At 46.7% G+C, this 25,935-nt stretch overlaps 1 protein-coding gene across 2 annotated transcripts in view; it reads right to left on the reverse strand.

Moving 5' to 3' along the window:
• Window positions 1-25,935, reverse strand: part of PPARG (peroxisome proliferator activated receptor gamma) — a 106,727-nt gene that overhangs the window by 60,330 nt on the left and 20,462 nt on the right. The window contains exon 2 of one of the 2 annotated variants that reach the window (XM_005309069.5): window positions 23,880-23,918. The exons of the other annotated variant lie outside the window; for it this stretch is intronic. The gene's annotated coding sequence lies outside the window, so the exon portion shown is untranslated. The remainder of the gene's footprint in view (window positions 1-23,879; window positions 23,919-25,935) is intronic. 2 annotated transcript variants of the gene reach the window in all.

Here is a 25,935-nt window from a genome sequence, read left to right on the forward strand (position 1 = left end):
TTGCTTTGATCTGCCCCGCCCGCCCGGAGCACTGCTTTACCGCGTTATATCCAAATTCGTGTTATATTGGGTCGCGTTATATCGGGGTAGAGGTGTATTTGTAAACAGAAATTTCATATGCATATCTAAACATTACTAATTAGTAGCAGTGGTTCAAACTCCTGGTCAAGTCAATAGGAAGACTTTTGACTTCAATGGGAATTGGATTGAGCATTTAGGCCCCCAATTAAAGAAAGCAATTAAGCACATGCTTAACTTTGAAGTATATGCTTAAATCTCACTTACTTCAATGGAATTTAAACACATGCTTAAAATTAAGCACATGGTTAAGTGCCCTTCCTGGATAGGGATGCATTCCTGTATCAGGGCCTTATTGCTAAACTACAGGTATTTTGGAATATATATAAGAAATTCACTCTTTTCTATGCAAAATTTCTGCCCACTTCTAGTACCCAATAAGATAATAGCATTGAATTGAAACCACAATCTACATTTTTGAAAAAGTCCTTGATAAAACAGATTCCCAACTCTGAAGTTAATCTATTTAGCCAGTTACCTACACTACATTCACCCGAGATACAGAACTGTTACAGTCTATGAAAAAATTGTATGTGTCATATCCAGTAAGTTTGTACACGAGCTAACACATAGCTTATTATAATATGAACACTGGCCAAACCCTCTGTTGCCACATGCTTGTTTGTAATCCTACCAAAGATTTAAGAATGCATCACTGCAGTGGTGATGTGAGAACAGTAATGTGAAAAATTAGATTATTTTCAAGAAAAATACACTACCTTGTTTTTTTAAGTTAAATAAAAACATAATCTCAGTGTCTTTTAATAAATAATTTCATGGGCCTTTGTTCTGTAAAAATTATGCTTACTCATTAATTATCAACTAAGCCCCCAATCTGGCAATGATCTCTGTGTGGTTGAACTCCAAGAAGATATGGGACACAAACCTGATCTTAAACTTGGAATTAACATTTTTAAATGTTAATTTTTTATTATAATGTTTACAGTATACAAGTTTCTAAGTTTTTTTAAATTTGATTCTTCTAAATCTGAATGTTTTATATTAACAGGCAAGAATGTTTTATATTATAAGCAGGGCCGGCTCCAGGCACCAGCCGAGCAAGGTCGTGCTTGGGGCGGCAGATTCTAAGGGGCGGCATTCCATCCAATCCTAGGGTGGCATGGCCGCTTTTTTTTTTTTTTTTGGTTCGCCGCTCTGGCCACCCTGCGCCCTGGTGTTTTTTGTTTGTTTGTTTGTTTTTCTTTTGTTTCGCCTACAACTTTCAGTGTGCCACTGTAAGGGGCTGCAGCGCGGCGGAGGGGAGCGCTCTGCTGGGAGCAGGCTGCGCGCTCCGTCTGCCCCAGCTGGTGCCAGGTCTGCAGCAAGCCCGGCAGCCCGCATCCTTCCCTCCCCGCCGACTGACAACTTTCAATTCACCTGCAGGCGGGAGCGGTGCGGAGCCCTCCCGGCAGGCGGCGCAGCGGGAGGGGCCAAGTGGCGAGCGCGCTGGCTGAAGGTAGCCCTGGCCACCCCCCTTCTCTCTCTCCCCTCCCGCACCCTCCCCCCCGTTAGCCAGGACATGCACTCCGCTGCCCGGGGCATGTCTGCAGCGCAGGGAGTCCCGCTAGCCAGAGTGCAACTGCCGCCCACCCAGAGGCTCGCCAGCGCAGCCGGGGGAGGCAGCCGCGAGCCGCCAAGTAAGTGGCACCGAAAGTTTGCACCCTGTTTTTTTTTTTTGCTCGGGGGCGGCAAAAAAGCCAGAGCTGGCCCTGATTATAAGGCATGTTATGTAAATAACTACATTATAAGTTATCTTTCATAGTATAAAGGTTTTCTCTAATGCAGGAAATAAACTTCTGAGATGAAAACTTGGCTCCACTGAAGTCAATGGCAAGTCACTTCAATGGAGTCAGTTTTCCACCTCTGGTTACTTTTTCCATAGATTGTCCCGAATATACAGTAACTCCTTGCTTAATGTTGTAGTTATGTTCCTAAAAAAAGTGACTTTAAGCGAAACGATGTTAAGTGAATCCAATTTCCCCGTAAGAATTAATGTAAATCGGGGGGTTAGGTTCCAGGGAATTTTTTTTCACCAGACAAAAGACTATATTATATATAATATATATATAGTATAAGTTTTAAGCAAACAATTAAATACTGTACACAGCAATGATGATTGTGAAGCTTGGTTGAGGTGGTGAAGTTAGAGGGTGGAAGAGGGTGGGATATTTCCCAGGGATATTTCCCTTACTGCTAAAGCTAGCACTTGCTGAGCCCTCAAGGGTTAACACATTGTTGTTAATGTAGCCTCACACTCTACAACATAGCACAAATGAAAGGAGGGGAGACAGCATGGCAGACAGAGACATACACCCTGTGTGTGTGTGTGAGAGAGAGAGAGAGAGAGAGAGAAAGAGAGAGAAAGAGAGAGAGAGAGATGCGCATTGCTGCTTTAAGTACGCTGACCCCACTCTAAGTACATTGCCTTTTTATGGAGATCAGCAAATTGAGACAGCAGCTACTGCCAGCAAGCTCCCTCTGTCCTGAGCCCTGTTGTATCCCCACCCTCCCCGCCCTGCTCCATGGAGATGGGATAAGTGAGGGGCAGGAGCAGGGGGGAGGGGGACACCCTGACATTAGCCCTCCCTCTTCCCCCCCCCACTCCTGCACAGCAAGCAGGAGGCTCCGGGGAGCAGCTCCAAGGCAGAGGACAGGAGCAGCACGGCAGTGGCGGGAGGGACAGCCAGGGCCGCCCGGGGGGGGGGGCGGGGGGGGGCAAGTGGGGCAATTTGCCCCAGGCCCCGCAGGGCCCCCCCGAGAATATAGTACTCTATAGTATTGCAACTTTTTTTTTATGGAAAGGGCCCCCGAAATTGCTTTGCCCCAGGCCCCCTGAATCCTCTGGGCGGCCCTTGGGACAGCTGAACTGCCGGCAACTGATAGCCTGCTGGGCGGCTGCTGCACAGGGAACTTAGGGGAGCGGGGAGCTGATGGGGGGCTGCCAGTCCACCCTGGTTCCAAGCCGCCACCATCTAGCTCCAACGGGCTGCTCTTCTGCAAGCAGTGGACAAAGCAGGCAGCTGCCAAACAAAGTTAAAAGGGAGCATTGCACAAGTTTAAATTAGCATGTTCTCTAATTGATCCTCAACGTAACAACGTTAACTGGGACGACTTTAAATGAGGAGTTACTGTATTATCAAAACTCTCCACCTTTTAAAAAGCCAAAAGGCCTTTTGTAAGAATCAACAGAACTTATTATTCTCCAACAGATACTGTATCAAATAATAGGTTCTTAATACTCATAGGACAGGCATCTTAAATAATGTTTCCAAGAAATGAGCTAACGAGGAATATGACTTTAAGAGGGTAAATCACTAATATCATATATGCAGTTCTCTGCCATGATCGAACACTGAATACTCCCACAGGAGGAGAAGGAACAACTGCAACATGAGTTGAAGCTCATTCCTTGAATTAAAGCCCACTTTCCTGGCAGTTAGAATATGTTTTAAGTTATTCACAAAAGTGCTTTTGACATCTCAAAATGAATTGGTTTCATCACAAAGCAGCCATCTTCTAAAATTCTCAAAAATGAAATATTTACTTGAATATGTATAAGAAGAGCTGAAGTGCCTACCTATTTTGATAAGCACAATAAAACTAGGATGTGGGAGGGACATAAATAGTGATGAAGGGAGTAAACATGTATCATTCCCCTCTTCCAAAAGCAAAAGACAATCCACTGCATGCATTAAATTTTGCACAGTCCTCACCTCATCTAGGGTATCACATCCCATTTAAGGCAGGCCCTATTGGCAGCCATAGTCAGGATTCTCCACAGCGCTTCCAACAGAGCTCAACTTCTGAAGAACTGGGGTTGATGGTGCACCCAGGGACAGAGTGGAGGCACAAAACCTATGTCTGGATGACATTAAGGCAAAACTAGTGTCTATTCTATGATGGGAAGAGATGGGCAAATCCCACACACCCAAATGTGAATATATTTTAGTTCTTCTATTTTGGACAAAATCAATGCATCCTTCTTTAATTTATATTCTGTATTCATTTATACTGTTAATGCTTCATAAATTAAATGTTTATGTACAGCCAAATTCTGTACTCACATATGTGCAACAGTTGGAATGTCAGCAACTGTAAGAGTTTACAGCATTTTCCCCATAGTACCTAATGTGGAATTCAGGTATTCATCATTCTAAAGTAACATATTAATAAAGTTTAGAGTCTTTGTGCAGCTATAATCTGATGTACTTTAAAAGCAAAATTTACCTTTGTATTTTACTTTCAATAACTAAGTTACTTTTTCATGTGAACAAACCTAAGAAACGTATAACCTGTCTAACCACTTTTCAGTGATAAACCAATCTCTTTTCATATTACTGCACTTTTGAAAAAAAATCTACATGTAAAAACAAATAATGTCTAAATGAAGTGCTTTGATGATTATTGTTCCCAGCATCATTATTCTTTCACTCTTATGTATTCAGTCGGAATATATTAAATTCATTCTAACCTTCTAAACACCATAGAATCATAGAAGTGGAAGGGACCTCGAGAGGTCATCTAGTCCAGTCCCCTGCACTTAAGGCAAGACTAAGTATTATAGACCATCCCTGACAGGTGTTTGTCCAACCTGCTCTTAAAAATCCCCAATCATGGAGATTCCACCACCTCCCTAGGCAATTTATTCCATTGCTTAACCACTCTGGCAGTTAGGAAGTTATTCCTAATGTCCAACCTAAACTGCCCTTGCAGCAATTTAAGCCCATTGCTTCTTGTCCTATCCTCATAGGTTAAGAAGAACAAATTTTCTCCCTCCTCCTTGTAACAACCTTTTATGTACTTGTAAACTGTTATCATGTCCCCTCTCAGTCTTCTCTTCTCCAGACTAAACAAACCCAATTTTTTCAATCTTCCCTCATAGCTCATGTTTTTTAGACTGTTGATCATTTTTGTTGCTCTTCTCTGGATTTTCTCCAATTTGTCCATATCTTTCCTGAAATGTGGCACCCAGAACTGGACACAATACTCCAGTTGAGGCCTAATCAGCGTGGAGTAGAGTGGAAGAATTACTTCTTGTGTCTTGTTACAGTACTCCTGCTAATACATCCCAGAATGATGTTTGCTTTTTTTTTGCAACAGCATTGCACTGTTGACTCATACTTAGCTTGTGATCCACTATGACCCCCAGATCCCTTTCCGCAATACTCCTTTCTAGGCAGTCATTTCCCATTTTGTATGTGTGCAACTGATTGTTCCTTCCTAAGGGTATGTCTACACGACAAAATTAGGTTGATTTTATAGAAGTCGATTTTTAGAAATCAATTTTATACAGTCGATTGTGTATGTCCCCACTAAGCGCATTAAGTCGGCGGAGTGGGCCTCACTACCGTGACTAGCATCGACTCACGGAGCGGTGCACTGTGGGAAGCTATCTCACAGTTCCCGCAGTCTCCGCTGCCCATTGGAATTCTGGGTTAAGCTCCCAATGCCTGATGGGGCAAAAACATAGTCGCGGGTGGTTTTGGGTACATGTCGTCAGTCTCTCCTCCCTTCCTCCCTCCCTCCGAAAAAGCAACTGCAGACAATCATTTCGCGCCTTTTTCCTGGGTTACCGGTGCAGATGCCATAGCACGGCAAGCATGGAGCCCACTCAGCTCACCGCTACTGTTGCGAACATTGTAAACACCTCGCGCATTATACTGCAGTATGTGCAGAACCTGGCTAAGAGACGGCAGTACGGGGACGATTGTGAGGAGGACATGGACACAGACATTCCTGAAAACACGGAATGTGGCAATTGGGACATCATGACGGCAGTGGGGCTGGTTGATACAGTGGAACGCCGATTCTGGGCCCGGCAAACAAGCACAGACTGGTGGGACCGCATAGTGTTGCAGGTATGGGATGATTCCCAGTGGCTGCGAAACTTTCACTTGTGTAAGGCCACTTTCCTGGAACTCTGTGAGTTGCTGTCCCCCGCCCTGAAGCACAGGAATACCAAGATGAGAGCTGCCCTGACTGTTGAGAAGTGAGTGGCGGTAGCCCTGTGGAAGCTTGCAAGGCCTGACTGCTACCGGTCCAATCAATTTGGAGTGGGCAAATCTACTGTGGGGGCTGCTGTGATTCAAGTAGCCAGTGCAATCACTGATGTTCTGCTATTAAGGGTAGTGACTCTGGGAAATGTGCAGGTCATAGTGGATGGCTTTGCTGCAATGGGTTTCCCTAACTGTGGTGGGGCAATAGATGGAATACATATCCCTATATTGGCACCGGACTATCTTGCCAACCAGTACATAAACCACAAGGGGTACTTCTCTATGGTGCTGCAAACACTGGTGGATGACAAGGGACGTTTCACCGACATCAACGTGGGATGGCTGGGAAAGGTACATGACGCTCGCATCTTTAGGAACTCCGGGCTGTTTGAGCAGCTGCAAGAAGGGACTTACTTCCCAGACCAGAAAATTACTGTTGGAGATGTTGAAATGCCAATAGTTATCCTTGGAGACCCAGCCTATCCCTTGCTCCCATGGCTCATGAAGCCATACACAGGCAGCCTGGACAGTAGTAAGGAGTAGTTCAACTATAGGCTGAGCAAGTGCAGAATGGTGGTAGAATGTGCCTTTGGATGTTTAAAAGCTTGCTGGCGCTGTCTGCTGACTAGATTAGACCTCAGCGCAACCAATATTCCCATTGTTATTACTGCTTGCTGTGTGCTCCATAATATCCGTGAGAGTAAGGAGGAGCCGTTTATGGCGGGGTGGGAGGTTGAGACAAATCACCTGGCTGCCAATTTTGAACAGCCAGACACCAGGGCGATTAGAAGAGCACAGGTAGGCGCGCTGCGCATCAAAGAGGCTTTGAAAACCAGTTTCATGACTGGCTAGGCTACGGTGTGACAGTTGTATGTGTTTCTCCTTGATGCAAACCCGCCCCCTTTGTTGATTTTAATTCCCTGTAAGCCAACTACTCTCCCCACTTCGATCACAGCTGGCAAAGGAAATAAAGTCACTATTGTTTTGAAACCATGCATTCTTTCTTTATTAATTTTTTTAAAAAGGGAGATAACTGATAAGGTAGCCTGGGTGGGGTAGGGAAGGAGGGAAGGACAAGGTCACACTGCTTATTGTAGCCACATTACAAATCAAAACTGTTTGAATGACAGCCTTCTGTTGCTTGGCCAGACTCTGGAGTGGAGTGGCTGGGTGCCTGGAGCCTCCCCCCACGCATTCTTGGGCGTCTGGGTGAGGAGGATATGGAACTTGGGGAGGAGGGCAGGCAGTTGTACAGTGGATGCAGCGGCAGTCTGTGCTTTTGTTGGCTTTCCTGCAGCTCCACCAGACGCCTGAGCATGTCCGTTTGCTCCCCCATTAGCCTCAGCGTTGCATCCTGCCTCTTCTCATTGTGCTCACTTAATGCTTTCCTGGACTCTGCCACTGAATGCCTCCATGCATTCAGCTGTGCCTATCAGTGCGGGAGGACTGCATGACCTCGGAAAACATGTCATCGCGAGTGCGTTTTTTTCACCTTCTAATCTGCGATAACCTCAGGGTGGAGATGATAGGGGGAGCCTAGAAACATTTGCACCTGTGGGGGAATAAAAAGAGAGAGTAAAATTTAAGATGATACATTTCTGAGAACAAAAGGGAAACTCTTTCACAGTGAATCAAGCAATTCACAGCAGACAGTACATGTGCTTTAGGTACAAGGTCGCATTTTGCCTTTTATATTGAGCACCTGCCGGTATGGTGACACATCACACGCAGCTGGGCAACAGAATTCGGTTTCCAGGCAGCCATGGTAAGCCAAATGGTACATGGGTTTGGCTTCTAACGCCTTCATAACATGTGGGAATATTTTCAAACTGCAGTGCCCTCCTTTCCCATAGCAAGCAATGCCAGTTGGGTTTGCCATTTAAAAGGAGGGGCTGCAGTTTTTGGGTGGATGTGCAGCACACCCCTCCTCTCACCCCTCCGCGTGGCTATTGGGATGATCCCTTCACCCCTTCCCCCACCACGTGGCTATTCTCAGGGATGATCCCTTTTAGCCAAGCGCAAACAGCCCAGCATGAATGGGGTCCTTTTACTGTTCCCTTACAAAAATTCCCCTATTTCAATCAGGTGACCATGAATGATATCACTCTCCTGAGGCTAACACAGAAAGATATAGACTGAATTTTGCTTGAATGTGACCAAAACCCAGGACCATTCACTGCCATGCTTTGTGCTGCAATGATTCCAGACTACTTGCTAATGTCTTGGTGTGGTAAAGTGTCCTACCGTGGAGGATGAAATAAGGCAGCCCTCCCCAGAAACCTTCTGCAAAGGCTTTCAGAGTACCTCCAGGAGAGCTTCATGGAGATGTCTCTGGAGGATTCCCGCTCCTTCCCCAGACACGTTAACAGACTTTTCCAGTAGCTGTACTGGCCGTGAATGTATCCCAAGTCTTCAGGATGAATCAAACATTAAACACTATTGCTTTTAAACCCTGTACTGTAGTTACAAATGTGCACTCACCAGAGGTGCCTTCTCCGCCTTCAGGGTCGGGGATCCCGCCTTGGGAGGGTATTGGCTCCAGGGTGATGAAAAGGCCCTGGCTGCCGGGGACAACGGATTCACCGCTTGCCTGCTGCGCATTCTTCTCCTCCTCATCCTCATCCACAAAATCCTCCTCCATGTTGCATGAGACTCCCCCCTTGCAGGTGTCCACGGACAGTGCTGGGGTAGTGGTAGGGTCCCCCCCTAGAATGCCATGCAGCTGATCATAGAAGCGGCATGTATGGGCTCTGACCCAGAGCTACCGTTTGCCTCCTTTGTCTTTTGGTAGGCTTGCCTGAACTCCTTTACTTTCACGTGGCACTGCTGTGTGTCCCTGTTGTAGCCTCTGTCCATCATGCCCTGTGCGATTTTGGTATATATATTAGCATTTCTTCTTTTTGATCGGAGTTCTGCATGCACAGATTCTTCTCCCCATACAGCAATCAGATACAGTGTCTCCCGTTCGCTCCATGCTGGAGCTGCATGCTGGAGCTCATTTGTGATTCTGGGGGGACTGCATGGTCACCTGTGCTGCTGAGCTCACCACGCTGACCAAACAGGAAATGAAATTCAAAAGTTTCCGGGGCTTTTCCTGTGTACCTGGCTAATGCATTGGAGTTGAAAGTGCTGTCCAGAGTGGTCACGTTGGAGTACTCTGGGATAGCTCCCGGAGGCCAATAACGTTGATTTGTGTCTGCACTACCCCAAATTTGACCCAGCAAGGTCAATTTTAGCGCTACTCCCCTCAACGGGGAGGAGTACAGAAGTCGATTTTAAGAGCCCTTTAGGTTGACGGAACGGGGTTGCTTGTGTAGACGCATTCTTATAAAATCAACCTAACGCGGCTAAATTTGACCTAACCCTGTAGTGTAGACCAGGGCTAAGTGGAGTACTTTGCATTTGTCCTTATTGAATTTCATCCTATTTACTTCAGACCATTTCTCCAGTTTGTCCAGATCATTTTGAATTTTAATCCTATCTTTCAAAGAACTTGCAACCCCTCCCAGCTTGGTATCATCTGCAAACTTTATAAGTGTACTATCTATGTCACTATCTAAATCATTGATGAAGATATTGAAAAGAACCAGACCCCAAACCGATTCCTGAGGGACCCCACTTGTTATGCCCTTCCAGTATGACTGTGAACCACTGATAACTACTCTCTGGGAATGATTTTCCAACCAATTATACACCCACCTTATAGTAGCTCCATCTAGGTTGTATTTCCCTAGTTTGTTTATGAGAAGGTCATGCGAGACAGTATCAAAAGCCTTACTATAATCAAGATATACCACATTTACGGCTTCCCCCCATCCACAAAGCTTGTTACCCTGTCAAAAAAAGCTATCGGGCTGGTTTGACACGATTTGTTCTCGAGAAATTTTATTTATCACCTTATTATCTTGTAGGTGTTTGCAAATTGCTTAATTATTTGCTCCATTATCTTTCCAGGTACAGACGTTAAGCTGACTGGTCTGCAATTCCCCAGGTTGTCCTTATTTCCCTTTTTATAGATGGGCACTATATTTTCCCTTTTCCAGTCTTCTGGAATGTCTCCCGTCTTCCAGAACTTTTCAAAGATAATTGCTAATGGCTCAGATATCTCCTCAGTCAGCTCCTTGAGTATTCTAGGATGCATTTCATCAGGCCCTGGTGATTTGAAGACATCTAACTTGTCTAAGTAATTTTTGACTTGTTTTTTCCCTATTTTAGGCTCTGATCCTACCTCGGTTTCACTGGCATTCACTATTTTAGATGTCCAATCGCCACCAACCTTCTTAGTGAAAACCGAAACAAAGAAGTCATTAAGTACCTATGCCATTTCCACATTTTCTGTTATTGTCTTCCCCCCCATCGAGTAACAGGCCTACTCTGTCCTTGGTCTTCCTCTTGCTTCCAATGTATTTGTAGAATGTTTTCTTGTTTCCTTTTATGTCCCTAGATAGGTTGATCTCATTTTGTGCCTTGGCTTTTCTAATTTTGTTCCTACATACTTGTGTTATTTGTTTATATTCATCCTTCGTAGCTTGATCGAGTTTCCACTTTTTGTAGGACTCTTTTTTGAATTTTAGATCATTGAAGATCTCCTGGTTAAGCCAGCGTGGTCTCTTGCCATACTTCCTATCTCTCCTATGCAGTGGGATAGTTTGCTCTTGTGCCCTTAATAATGTCTTTTTGAAAAACTGCCAACTGTCTTCAATTGTTTTTCCCCATGCTTCCCATGGGATTTTACCTACCAACTCCCTGAGTTTGCTAAAGTCTGCCTTCTTGAAATCCATTGTCTTCATTGTGCTGTTCTCCTTCCTACCATTCCTTAGAATCGTGAACTCTACCATTTCATGATCACTTTCTCCCAAGTTGCCTTCCACTTTCAAATTCTCAACCAGTTCTTCCCTATGTGTCAAAATCAAATCTAGAACACCCTCCCCCCAGTAGCTTTCTCTACCTTCTGACATAAATTTTTTTGTCTCCAATACATTCCAAGAACTTGTTGGATAATCTGTGCCCTGCTGTGTTATTTTCCCAACAGATGTCTGGATAGTCATGTATATCTGGATAGTCATGTATGTCCTCCCATACATCTTACCAAAAAAGTCATATTGACTTTGAAGTGACTTCAGAATGCCTGTGCAGACAATGCCACATCAGGACATATGCATGGGAGCTTGCTATTGAGACTGAAATTTTAGTATTCTGCAACATAGAGAGAAATACCTAAAGGGAGTCAGTGACTCAGTTATGAATTGTGCACTAACATGAAGTTAGCTCATACAGTACCACTTCTGAATATTTTGTTGGGTTCCAGAGCAAGAATATCTTCCCCCATTCCTGCTTCTTTTGGGCTGCAATATAATTGCACAATAACATGCATTGTACTCTATATTTCATCACAAAAGAAAAATATGCTGAAGTTTTTCTTAGGAAAATTGTGAAGATTAACTACCATAAAGGAGAGTCTCAGAGTAATAGTAACTTAGCATTTTTCAAAATCTGATTATGACTGAATACTAACAGTTTGAGAAGAAATATACCATGAATCACTTAACACAGTTGTACTAGCTATAAAAACAATCTGCTACTTTATTTTAGAATTAATTAACATATAAAAACCATCTTGAAAATTCACTTTTATGGTAAACATTTTCTTATGTTGAATTCACAACTTTTTGCTCATAAAAAATTTCTTTGGGCCAATTTTTCACTTTTTTCACTTACTGTATCCCTTGGCCTTTATAGAAATAGTATGGTTATGGTTAGGAATTTTCTACTTCATTTTTTCAAAGGGCTTCCTGCAGTGCATTTCAGACAAGACCAAGAAACTATAGTAACTATAGAACAGAAAACACAGAACATAATTATAGTAACTATGAAACAGATTACCCAGAAGGCCCAGAACAGACCTTATCTGTACAACAATACAGAATGGACTGAAATTGCAGGGAGATCATAGAATCATAGAACTGGAAGGGACCTCGAGAGATCATCTAGTCCAGTCAGCTGCATTCAAGGCAGGACTAAGTATTATTTAGACCAGTGCTTTTCAAAGTCAGGCCGCCGCCGCTTGTTCAGGGAAAGCCCCTGGTGGTCCGAGCTGGTTTGTTTACCTGCTGCGGCCGCAGGTTCAGCTGATTGCAGCTCCCACTGGCTGCTGTTTGCCGTCCCAGGCCAATGGGGGCTGCGGGAAGCAGCGCGGGCCGAGGGATGTGCTGGCCGTCCTTCCCACAGTCCCCATTGGCCTGGAGTAGCGAACCGTGGCCAGTGGGAGCCGCGATCGGCCGAACCTGCAGATGCGGTAGGTAAACAAACCAGCCCAGACCACCAGGGGCTTTCCCTGAACAAGCGGCAGCCCGACTTTGAGAAGCACTGCTCTAGACCATTCCTGACAGGTGTTTGTCCAACTTGCTCTTAAAAATCTCCAATGATGGAGATTCCACCACCTCCCTAGGCAATTTATTCCAGTGCTTAACCACTCTGACAGTTAGGAAGTTTTTCCTAATGTCCAACCTAAACCACCCTTGCTGCAATTTAAGCTTCTTGTCCTACCCTCAGAGGTTAAGAAGATCAAGTTTTCTCCCTCCTTCTTGTAACAACCTTTTATGTACTTGATGTATTGTCACTTTGTGTTCACTCCTGTCAGCATCTAAATAGACCTGCACAGTCATACAGCACTCTCCATCTAGTAAACGCAGATCAATCCTCCTTGGCATCCACTCTGCTTCTGCATTCTAGTATTAAAAAATAACTTCCCTTTCCCCTCAAAGAGAACAATACCATTATAAACAAATTTACATATGCTGCCCCAACCCTAATATTTTGTAACAAACCAAAGAAATGTCACTGACACACCCAGCAGTTATTTTAAGCCTGGTGTCACCCAAACCTCCTTGCAGTTTCCACAAGCAAATCACCTTTTCATAGTCTTTTCTTAGAGGCTTCTTTGACAGCAGTATAGAATTTAGTTAGATGCAAATCTGTTCAAATTTCCTATTCAGAAGAAGGCGTTCTTTCAGTTATCTTTACTAAACTGATTTAATAAGAATGCTGCTTGTGTGTGTGTCATTTTATCTCTCTTCTCTCCTAAGGGCTGATATTTTTGTGTGCTGAGTGCACATACAACATGGAAAACTTCAAACAGGAGACACAGGGTTAACATTTCAATACAAAATACTGCTAAGTCCTTACCTTGTTACAAATGTACAGTATTCTATAGCAATAAATCTTGCAATGTTCCAAGCTTGCTCAACATCCATGCAAATTAAAACAGAACAGAGTGCTTTTCATTTTAATGTGTAGAATGTTTATCATGTTCTCTCTTGGATTTTTCCTTTTTCTATGGCAGTAAGCCACCTGCCCCTCCCTCTGCTCCCCACTTCCCCCCCCCTGAACTATTTCTCCCTGGGTCTTGCCTTGATTTCCCAATTCCTTCATTCTGGAGCCAATATTTCTAGTTTTTTCATCAGCACAAGATTGCATGTATAGCACCTTGCCTTTGCCTATGAGAACAGGAACATTATGACCGGCTGGCAGGGAGTGAGGTGCTTATTGTCACTAGGGTTGCCAACTTTCTACTCGCACAAAATCTTTGCCCTGTCCCTGCTCTGCGCCTTTTCCGATGCCCCGCCCGCTGCTCACTCCATTCCACCCCCCCGTTGCTCGGTCTCCGCACCTTCACGCACTCATTCATTTTCACCGAGGTAGCTCAGGGGGCTGGGGTGCAGGAGGGGGTGAGGGCTCTGGCAGGGGGTATAGACTCTGGGGTGGGGATGGGGATGAGGGGTTTGGGATAAAGAAGGGTGCTCTGGGTTGGGACTGAGGGGTTTGGAGGGCAGGAAGGGGATCATGGCTGGGGCAGGGGATTGGAGTGCGGGGGGGTGAGGGCTCCAGCTGGGGGTGCAGGCTCTGGGGTGGGGCTGGGGATGAGGCATTTGGGGTGCAGGAATGTGTTCCAGGCTGGGACTGAGGGGTTTGGAGGGCAGGAGAGGGATCAGGGCTGGGGCAGGAGGGTGGGGTACGGGGAGGGGAGTGAGGGCTCCGGCTGGGGGTGCGAGCTCTGGGGTGGGGCTGGGGATGAGGGTTTTCGGATGCAGGAGGGTGCTCTGGGCTGGGATCGAGGGGTTCGTTGGGCGGGAGGGGGATCAGGGCTGAGGCAGGAGGTTGGGGCCCGGGAGGATATCAGGAGTGCAGGCTCTGGGCGGTGCTTACCTCAAGCAGGTCCCAGAAGCACCAGTATGTCCCTCCTCCGGCTCCTACCGCCTACATGGAGGCGTGGCCAAGCGGCTCTGTGCGCTGCCCCATCCGCATGCTGGCGCCGCCCCCACAGCTCCCATTGGCTGCGGTTCCTGGCCAATGGGAGCTGCGGGGGTGGCACTTGGGACGGAGCTCCCTGGCTGCCCCTACGCGTAGGAGCCAAAGGGGGGACATGCCAGCTGCTTGCTGGGACAGTGGCAGCGTGTGGAGCCCGCTGGGAGCTGCGCGACCTGGAGGCTAGCAGGAATACTGTTAGCCCCACTGCGCAGTGCCACCAACCAAACAGTCAACAGCCCGATCAGTGGTGCTGACCCGAGCCACCTGGATCCCTTTTCAACCAGGTGTTCTGGTCGAAAACCGGACACCCAGTCACCCTAATTGACGCAGCTGACTTTCCCCTTTTCCTTCCACCTCAGCAGTGTGTCACTCTAGCATTTCCCAGGAACACCATTCAGCCAGGAAGTAGATCAGAAGAATTTTAAATAATATTGTCAGCCTTGCTGTAACCAGCTCCTATTTTTGTACCTTCAGTGCTGTTGCTTCATTTGGTTGCACCTATAATTTGTAGACACAAAAATGGAGTCCAGCATTTGAAAGATTGCATATAATCTTCTTCAGGTATTAACTACAGGGGATCCTGAGTCCCTATGCAGTCCCTATCCAGGGCAAATCTCCCACTGAAGATATTGGAAGTTTTACCCTGCATAGGGACTGCATAATCAGCTCTATTAAACAATGATGGAAACTGATTAATATTCTCTGACAATCAGCTTCTGCCCTTCTGGAGTCACAGTGATGTAAATTTTCAGCACAATGGAAAATTTGGAATTTTAATACACAAGAACAATGGGCCAGTTTACTAACTGTTGCAAGCCTAGAATGTCCTTACTTTGGACAATTTATGTCATGTATTTAACATATTTTGTAAATTCCTTTGTTTTCAGCTATAATTAAAGAACCTGCATGAGTCTGAATCAGACATAAACTGTGACTAACCCTCGCCATTGGAAAGTCTTGAGTCAGACCCCCCGAAAATCACGAGATTGGCTTAAAAATCATGAGGATTTTTTAAAAATGAAATGAGAGTTCTCTTTATTTTCCTTCCAGTTTCTGAGCCTTTAAAGTGCTCTCAATTCACATATCTGGCTGACAACAGGAGCCCCAGACACCCAGGGCTAACAGCGGGAGCCTCTCCTCAGGGGCCCTGTGAAGAAGGGCTCCCACTGTCATCTCCAAGTGGCTGTGGCTCCCGCTATCAGCCCCCGCTACCCAGGTCTGGCTGAGAGCGGGAGCCCTGGCAGGCCAAAGCTAGCTGACAATAGGAGACTCTCCTCACAGGGGCCCCACGAGGAGTTGCTCCCGCTGTCCTCCCCTGGCGGCCAGGGCTCCCATTGTCCGCCCAGGGTGGGCTGACAGCAGCGGCCCTGACTGTCTGGGGCTGACAGCGATTTCTAAGTAAAATTATTAAGTCTGACTCATGATCTTGGTTTATAACTCTCAAAAGTCAGGATTTTTGTTTTCAGCCACAGCTGGGAAAAAAAAATCTGACATTTCGTTCTATCATGAGATCTTGAGTCAGGCTTAATTTTACTTCAAAATCGCATCTTTCACAATTAATTCAGGAAAGTTGGCAAGTCTGCCTAAAATACATTTCAATGACTCTTTGTATTGTGTATATAAATATTGTAGGGACTCTGAAATGTCTCTCAACCCTAACCTTGGATAGAAAAACTCTGCAGGACAGTTCAGTCACCATGTCCATTTTCATCAGGGGACTCTCCAAAGCCACAAATGAGAGGTGGATACTTGCCTATAGGTATAGGACCACAACCACTGAGTTTTCACATAGTGAATCAAACAGCTATAAAGGGTAATAACTCTCACTAGCAGCCTATCAGGATTTGTATCAGTGGCCTTGAGGTAAAAAGCTACATATTCTATTACCAGGTCCTTGAACCATCCATCTTCCTTACCTGGATTTCTTAGAAAATATCCAAAAGGTACTAGTCCACATTAAGTTTCTTCTGTTTTCTTTAAAGATACAAACAACCAAGTATTTGCTTACTGGCTTTGACTTTATTTGCCACATTTCAACCCAGTGAAAAGTGTTATAGTCAAATTCTAACTCCATGAGATTAGGAATTAATGATTAAGTGGTGATAAAACATTAACTATAGTGGTGTAAACAGAGATGTTACACTGCATTTTAGCAGCAATAAAAGGAGAGAAAGAAACAGATTGGGTAAATTTCAGTTCCCTTCCCTATATCATGTGCTCTTGTCATCTCCTTGCCTCTTCTATATTTAAAATTGCATTAAAAATTCCTTTTCTAAGTCATCCAACAAGATATATAACAGCAGATCTTTTAGCTTAATATGCCATGATAAATGGAATTATATAAAGCAAATTTTGAGATAAATATGTATGCCTGGCTATACATATTTATATAAATAAAAAGCTTAATCACATTTTCATGTTTTTCCAGAAAGTTTACTAAAAGAGGGTAAGTCTGCATATAGAAAAAAAATCACATTAACATTTTCTAGATTTAATCACAATTAATATCAATATACATTCTTTTTTTGAACAATTAAATATAAATGCATTAGCACAATCTTGGTAAGTTTGTAACTTTTATATTGTTTTAAATTCTGAACTATAAATTGGAATGTGGTCCATATAGTCTGGAATCCTTAGGTGCTAAAATGTTGTAGTTTTAAATAATTTTCCTCAGTTCATTTTGGCAGAATTCTTATAGCTAAGTATGCAAGAAGTTATGTTGTTATGCTTCACTAATTTTACAACTGGATTTATTTTCTAGGTAAGCAAGTATCATATGAGGAACTAAAAGTTTTTATTGTGACTTTTTGTAACCCTTCAAGCCTGCCTATGAACAGCTAAATATCATGTGGTTGGTGGGATGTATTACTGCACTCGGGATGTGTTACTGTAGCTTTTTACTGTTCAGAAATAGTTCAAAAACAGATTTTCCCCCCTCTTTGCTCCTGTAGTTATTCCCAACCTAAACAAAAATCAATAGTTTGCAAATTTAAAATTAATTTGAACCAAAATTACAATGCAAATGACTGAACTCTAACAAGACTGAATTTTACTCAAAGAACTGTTATCAGATTACAATATATTTACAATTGAGATTATAGCAAAAAATAAATTCATAACAGACCTCTGACAACAAATGCAATATACTGTAATGTAGAGCTAAATGTCAGGAATAGGACATTTACTGCATTCGTTTCACATGCAAAACTCCCAATTAAACTTCTCTGAACTATCTCAAAACCAAAATTGTAGTAGTAAGGCCAGTACTAGGGCTACCATATGTCCGGATTTCCCCGGACATGTCCAGCTTTTCGGTCTAGAAATAGCCGTCCGTGAGGGATTTTTAAAAATCTAAAAATGTCCGGGATTTCCCCCCGGTAGGCTATTTATAGACAGAAAAGCAGCGGCCAAGTGCTGCTGGGCACTCAAAGCCCCTTCCCGGCTCCCCCGATCCCCTGCAGCCTTACCATGCTGTCCGGCCCCGCAGCTGTCTTCCCCTTCCTCCACTCCCCTGAACGCTCCGCCCACCTGTTCCTCCCCCTCCCCTGCTTCCCGCAAATCAGATTTTCGCGGGAAGTCTGAAAAGAGCAGGGGCAAGCAGGAGGCAGCAGCAGGTAAGCTGGGGCAGGGGGGGGGGGGCGAGGAGGAGAGCTCTGGGGCGGCGTGGTCCTGGCCGAGCAGCTCCCTCTGGCCCGTGCCGAGCGGCGCCCAGAGGCCCCAGCAGCTCCGGCCCAGCTCGGGCCCCAGCGACTCCGGCCCCGGTTCCGGCCCCAGGGCGGCGACCCCGGTTCCGGCCGAGCACCCCCGGCCCGGCCCGGCTCAGGCCCCAGCAGTGCCAGCCCTGGTTCCGGCCGAGCGCACTGGCCCAGCCCCGGCCAAGCACTCCGGGCCCAGCCCGGCTCGGGCCCCAGCAGCACCGGCCCCGGCTCCGGTGGCTCGGGCCCTAGCAGCACTGGCCCTGGTTCCGGCCGAGCGCGCCGGTCCAGCCCCGGCCGAGCACCTCCGGCCCGGCCCCAAGCCCCGCAACCCTGGCCGGAGTGCAGCCCGATTCCTGGGCTCTTTAAAGCCGGCCCTGGTCAGGGTACAGGGAGAGGGGGGTTGGATGGGTCGGGAGTTTGGGGGGGGGGGGCTGTCAGGGGGGCAGGGGTGTGGAGAGGGGTTGGGACAGTCAGGGACAGGGAGCAGGGGGGGTTAGATGGGTCTGGGGTTCTGGGGGGGCTGTAAGGGGGGCAGGGGTGTGGAGAGAGGTTGGGACAGTCAGGGACAGGGAGCAGGGGGGGGTTAGATGGGTCTGGGGTTCTGGGGGGGGCTGTCAGGGGGGCAGGGGTGTGGAGAGGGATCGAGGCAGGCAGGTAGCAGAGGGGGTCGGATGGATCAGGAGTTCTGGGGGTCCTGTCAGGGGGCGGGGAGCAGTTGGATAGGACATGGGAGTCCCCGGGGGTCTGTCTGGGGGCGGGGGTGTGAATATGGGGTGGGGGTGTGGATAAGGGTCGGGGCTGTCAGGGGACAGGTAGGGTCGTAGGGGGTTCTCAGGAGGGGGCAGTCAGGGGACAAGAAGCAGGGCGGCTTAGATAGGGGGTGGAGTCCTAGGGGGCAGTTAGTGGCAGGGGTCCCAGGAGGGGGCAGTCAGGGGACAAGGAATGGGGGGGGGATTGGGGGTTCTGAGGGGGGCAATCAGGGGGTGGGAAGTGGGAGGGAGTGGATGGGGGCGGGGCAGGGTTGGGGCTAGAGCAGGGCTCCTCCCCCCCACCCCCCCAGTGTCCTCTTTTTTGCTTTTGGAAATATGGCAACCCTAGCCAGTATGTCTGCTCTAATTGTATTACCTCAATTCACACACAAAAATTCCACAAGAACAGACTTTTTTGCAGTAGTTTAACTGACCCCACATCAGACGGATTGTGTAGGGTTACCATATCTCATAAATAAAAAAAGAGGACCCTCCACGGGCCATGGCCCCGCCCATTTCCCCACCCCCTAGCCCCGCCCCAACTCCGCCCCTTCCCCCACCCTAACTCCGCCCCCTCCTCCCTCCCACTCCCAGCCAGGGGGAAAGGGCTGCCCCAGTGCTACCAGCATCACGGTTTCCCGGGCAGCCCCCAGACCCTGCGCCCCCAGCCGGCGCTTCCCCAGCGCAGCTGGTGCCCGGGAGGGGAAGCGCCCAGCCGGGGGCGCAGGGTCTGGAGGCTGCCCAGCAAACCGTGAAGCCGGTAGCGCTCGGGCTTTGGGCAGCCCCTATGCCTCCGGACCCTGTGCCCCCAGCCGGGCACTTCCCCTCCGGGGCTCCGGCGACTCTGCGTAACTTACACTGTATAAGTTACACAGAGCCAAAGAGGAGCAGAGCCTCCGCAGCTGGAGGCTCTGCTTCTCTTAGGCTCTGTTTAAGAGCCGGGCTGCCCCAGCGCTACCGGCTTTGGGCAGCCCCCGTGCCTCCGGACCCTGCGCCGCCGGAGCCCGGGTGGGGAAGTGCCCGGCTGGGGGCGCAGGGTCCGGAGGCAAGGGGGCTGCCCGAAGCCGGTAGCTCTCGGGCAGCCCGGTTCTTAAACAGAGCCTCCAGCGGCTGGGGCTCTGTGTAACTGACACTGTGTCAGTTACACACAGCCCTGGGGGCTGGAGGCTTTTCTCCTCTTTGGCTCTGTGTAACTGACACTGGGTCAGTTACACAGAGCCCCGGGGGCTGGAGGCTCCAGCCGCCCCCGCTCTGTTTAAGAGCCGGGCTGCCCAAGCGCTACCGGCTTCGGGCAGCCCCCGTGCCTCCAGACCCTGCGCCCCCAGCTGGGCACTTCCCGTCCCGGGCTCCGGCGGCGCAGGGTCTCCAGGCACGGGGCTGCCCAAAGCCGGTAGCTCTCGGGCAGCCCGGCTCTTAAACAGAGCCTCCAGCAGCTGGGGCTTTGTGTAACTGACACTGTGTCAGTTACACACAGCCCCGGCGGCTGGAGGCTCCAGCCCCCGTGGCTCTATTTAAGAGCCGGGCTGCCCGAGCGCTACCGGCTTCGGGCAGCCCCGTGCCTTGAGACCCTGCGCCGCCGGAGCCCGGGAGGGGAAGTGCCCGGCTGGGGGCGCAGGGTCTGGAGGCACGGGGCTGCCCGAAGCCGGTAGCGCTCGGGCAGCCCGGCTCTTAAATAGAGCCGCGGGGGCTGGAGCCTCCAGCCGCCGGGGCTGTGTGTAACTGACACAGTGTCAGTTACACAAAGCCCCAGCCGCTGGAGGCTCTGTTTAAGAACCGGGCTGCCCGAGAGCTACCGGCTTCGGGCAGCCCCGTGCCTGGAGACCCTGCGCCCCCAGCCGGGCACTTCCCCTCCCGGGCTCCGGCGGCGCAGGGTCTCCAGGCACGGGGCTGCCCGAAGCCGGTAGCGTTCAGGCAGCCGGGCTCTTAAACAGAGCCGCCATTTTCCCGGACATGTTCCGCTTTTTGGCAATTCCCCCCGGACGGGGGTTTGACTGCCTAAAAGCCGGACATGTCCGGGAAAAAGAGGACGTATGGTAACCCTAGGATTGGGTCTAGTGTAAGAACAAGACCAGGAGCACAGTAAGAACAAGGACAGAACTGGTCAAACTTTACCCCACCATCTGTGACCCTGACAGCCCCTCAATACCAGCTGGTAGAGGGCACACCATACCATGACTCTCATCAGGGCTGTGCCCCAACGTACTGTTATCACAATATATATCACAAAGGTATCATGTAAGGTTCCATATATAAACTAGTGACATGCTGGTCCCAAAAATAATTGTGTAATGTATGTATGTATTCTATACGAAAAGTTCTAGATGGGCGCTGAAAATATGTTCTTAAAATGTGTTTGGGACGCAGTGCATGAATCTAGTGTGCCCTACACAAAGGAATGTGTGTTTACCTGTCTTACTGATTTAGTTATAGGCACAGGAGTATAGAAGCATATTTACATATAAAGTAAACAAAGCCATCAAACTAAACTAAGCGGGGAGAAGCCTGTTTAACAATAATGCCAGGGGACAGAATCTGCACACCAGGAAGCCTTCCTGGCTCTTGAGGCAGAGATAATGGACGTTGAGCAATATAAGGGAAGCAAAAAGACCTTTTAATTATCCATCACTGAGGGGACGACAGGGTACATCATGCTCTGAGCCTATGAAGGCTGAATCTTCGTGGCCTGAAAGGCAAGAGCTGCTGGAAACTTGATGTAAGTGAGAAATCTGTTTAGACAAAGATTGTAACTTGCTGAAATTAAATTTCAGTCAGTAGAATGTATTTGTTTTGTTTTATTTGTGTAAGGGGACTGTTGTCCCCTTACTAATATTCAGGAGGGGTGTTTTGGTTGGCTAGCTCCCAGCACTAAAAGGGGAAGGGTCGGTGGGAAATCAAGACCCTGAGACTGACAGACCCCAGGAACAACGGGGAGAGGCCAATGCTCCAAGTCAGCCTGATTGACAGGGCGGGCAGGCTAACCAGGGAGTCAGGAGGCTAGGGGATGGGTCCCGTCCTCCATGTGAGCTGGAATTGCCTGGGTCAGACAGAGTGGGGCCGAGCTAAGGAGCAAGCAGGGGCCCAAGCTGAGCTAGGGAACAGAGCTGTGCCAGATCCAGAGGGGCCAGAAAAGCAGCCCAGGAAGCAGGTCAGTGCTGGGAGCAGAGCTGCAGCCACAGAACCAGAGACATGGCCCAGGGAGAGCAGATCCTGTGCTGGGAGCAGAGCTGAAGCCACAGAGGCAAGTGTGGTGAGCAACTGGGGCCAGCCAAGGGGGGACCTTGGGCAAAGGGCCCAGCGCAGAAAGACACCCCCAGCCAAGGGTCCTTGTAGGCTGGACTGGGAGGGGGAATCTTAACCCGACGGGGGGCTGACACTGGGAAGAAGGGTCCCACCACCTAAAGCCCGGAGGTGTGTGGCCACCACCATTGCAAGTGTTCAACCTGCAGCATCCCTGCAGCACAGCCAGGGCCTACGAAGGAGACCTGGGACCTACAAGGAACAGACTGTGAAGTGCCCTAACATCCAGAGACACTGTTTGTAATGTTCCCTGCCACAGAGCAGGGTGATGTGTTTTTCTTTAATCTTTCCCATTTTTCCTTATTCTTTTTTTAAATTAATTGTTAATTAAACAGCTTGTATTTGCTTTAAATTGTATGAAATGATCAGAGGGTCAGGGAAGTGACCAGTGCAGAGTGCACAGTCAGGCTCACAGTTCTGAGTATCCTGCGTATATTGTCACACCATCCAAACTGGAATAGGTTTGTAATTTAGGGCCCGGTTTTGGTCCATCTCTCATGCTTAACTTCACTTACTACTTCTGAATATTTCCCCTAAAAATGGGAACATGGAAAGGGGCCTAATCCTAATTTTACAACCCCTATCCACGAAACAGAGACTCCTGCCTTCCCCAGGTTCACAAAAAGACACTTCTCATGTATCCACTTGCCCTCTTCATCCAGGCACCCCTCCATTGTATTAGATGAGCTTGCAGAGTGTGTGCATGCAATAACATGTAAAATTGTTCAGTACAGATGATACTTTTCCCCATATTCGGAGAACATCTGAACTATGGGATTGTCTTCCGCTGGTGTAAACTGGCATAGGGTCTGTCTCATAGTTCAGAATTATATACTACATTACATAGCTATATATCATATGTTCACTTATTCAGACAAGACAATAATACACTTGCTGTGATAGCCTGGCTCAACTTAAGTCAATGGCAAAATCCCTATTGACTTCAATGGGGCTGAGATTTCACCCAGTGTTTTTTATTGCTTAGGAGACTTGTGTACCTTTTGGTCAATACCAGGACATACCATATTTAAACCCTGATGGCCAGCACAGCCAGGCATATCATGGGCCTCCTCCACTGAATCTCTGTTGTGAGCCAATCAATGGTTAACCACTTTGACAAAAACATTCCTGTGCAGTACCAGATGTGCGAAAAGTCTACACATGTATTGATACCAACTACACCAACTGTGGTGCATGGCATTTAGAGAACTGAGTTCCACATCTTCAGATATCTTTCAGGGAATAACTTACACCTAAGAGACATAGTTCACCTCACATATCTTGAATTTTTCCAATTAACCTGAATTGAGTGAGGGGAATGGAACATTAAACTCGTTGTGCTGGAATTAAAGGAAGAGAAAATATATCATAAACAATGACAGAATTGAAAAGAAAATATTGCCATTTAAATCAGCTGAAGTCACTAAAGAAGGTGATTACGAAAGATACAGTTAGTTTGGTACTTATTCTCAGATCTGTGATAACACAGAAACAATGCACCACAAAGGGAGGTTTTACACACGATTGCAAACAAAGTCTCTCTAGGAATCATGCAAGTCTTAAAATTCACATTGGTGGTACACACCTAAAAACAAAACAAATAAACAACCCTCTCTATAACAACTTCAACTAGTTATGTATGAGTGCCAAAACTTGAGGAACCAGTACACTAATACACCTCATAAAGCAAAGCAGAAATATACATGGTAGATGCTTAAATCAGAAGCACATGCAGAGAGTTTGATACATACGAGGAGGTGATCAGCCCTGCCCTCACTGTGGACCTCTGCCTGTAGAGAAAAAGAAAATGCATCTCAAAAGAAGAGCACCTTGATATAAGCAGGATCCTCTTACAGTACGATTGAAACTATTTGACTGGAAGGATTAGGCTGGTATTTCCAGTTTGGGTTACATGATAAATATCTTCCTTACAAGAGTCATCCTCTCAATTAAAGTAAGAAAAGTTGCTGCTGATTCCATTACTTATGCTAGAATGCCTTGTAGAATGCCTTTCTCATTTTCTTCTGTCAGATAAAGAGACACATCTCCCATTGACTTCAACAGCCTTACACCAAGACTCGAAGAAAGCTAAAGGGGCTTCTGGCAGTTATCTTCATTGGAGATGAGGGAAGAGGAAGACAGAAACTCTAAAGATAAAAACCCAGAATCATCAATGGGAGATGCCCAGATAAATCTAAGGGCAGACTTGGATGCTGTGTCCTGCTAATCAATCATATCTTCATTTCACTTATTGTTCTGGCATGCTAAAGACACTCACTGGAAACTGTTCAATAACACATTGTTGGAAAATGGTTAGTGCCCTAGTCATTCAGCATAATTTTGACACTCCATGGGAATTTAGGTATGCACAACTTATTAGGATATGACCTTTCCCTTATATTACTTATTTTAAGATCAAGTTACCGTGAAATGTCCCCAGTGGGAGTTGCTGTGCTTCCTTCACAGATAAGGAAAACAGCAATGGCAACTTACAGAAAGAGGACTTTCATATATTTGTACAGAACAGACAACATTGTGGTCTTGAGAGATATCCAAAGCATTCTTGGAGGTCAAGAGGAAAGTCATGCGGTATGTTAACTAACCCCCTTTTCCCAAAAACATGACAAGGGTATTTCCTTGAATCTTTTAAATGCCCCTCCCACCCCCACATACACTTTTTTTTTTTTTTTTTTTTTTTTTGTACTGCAGTACCTAAATTGCCTGACATTAAGTTTTGAGGAACTTTCTAGGTTTCTGGGCTCCTACTATTCAGAGGGCTGAGGCTGTTGGTTGTCAGACACTTTTGGTATTCATTGTTCTGTCTGAAAACCCATTTTATGACGCTAGTCTGGAGTGGCTATTATCATCTCCATGTTCTCCAATACCACTCTCTTTTTCTCTGTAACATGGACTTTGCCACTCAGACCATATTTATGCTCTCAGTACTTCCATGCTAACGGATTACCGTAATTCAGTCCTAACTGTGAAACTAATCTGAAAGCTTCAGGAATTAGAAAATTCAGCTTCCCAACGCCTCTTTTGTTTTGCGAACAAGGAACATCCAGTTCTACTGATCTGCACTGATTGCTGATCAGCAAATGAATTCAATTCAAGATCTTGTGAACATAAGAACGGCCATTTGGGGTCAGACCAAAGGTCCATCTAGCCCAGTATCCTGTCTTCCAACAGTGGCCAGTGAATGGGGGATGAATTTTTTAATAATCTAGGCCAATTGTACTGAGGTGACCATCTCTCATTTTATCTCTCTCAAAGGTTTATGAAGTCTGCTAGGGTGTCCTTACTTTGCATACTGTGGTTTTATGTAAATCATGCTAGGGACTTTCAGTTCAATGATTCATATAAAAACCCTCCCTAACTGTAGGTACAACCTACCTCCAATTTAAAGCCAATGGAGTGGCTCTTTGCAAAGACTTCATTGGAAATTGGATCAGACACTATGTCTGCACTTCCTAGCTGTCTCCAATGTTTTGTGTAGGGCATTTTTATTTGAAGCAGTTCATCTTTGGCCAGTTTGTATTATTCTAATTTTCACTGTGTCTTGAGTCTTCGTGTTAGGCACTGTACAAACAGGATTATTTTTCTTTGCTTATTTTATGATAGTGTATTTGCTCTCCCTGAACCACTGGGCCCAACTTTATTTTAATCACTGTTGATTTTAAACTTTTCGGTAGAACCCATGTAGGTGGAGAAATAAATATGAAATAAATTTAAGTTTAAACAGTGCTGCTTATATCAGAAATGTCTGTACTTGTAACCTATGGTTTTTGCAAATCAAGATTGTAAAAT

Source organism: Chrysemys picta, chromosome 7 (assembly GCF_011386835.1).
Source record: "Chrysemys picta bellii isolate R12L10 chromosome 7, ASM1138683v2, whole genome shotgun sequence".
Lineage (NCBI taxonomy): Eukaryota > Metazoa > Chordata > Testudines > Emydidae > Chrysemys > Chrysemys picta.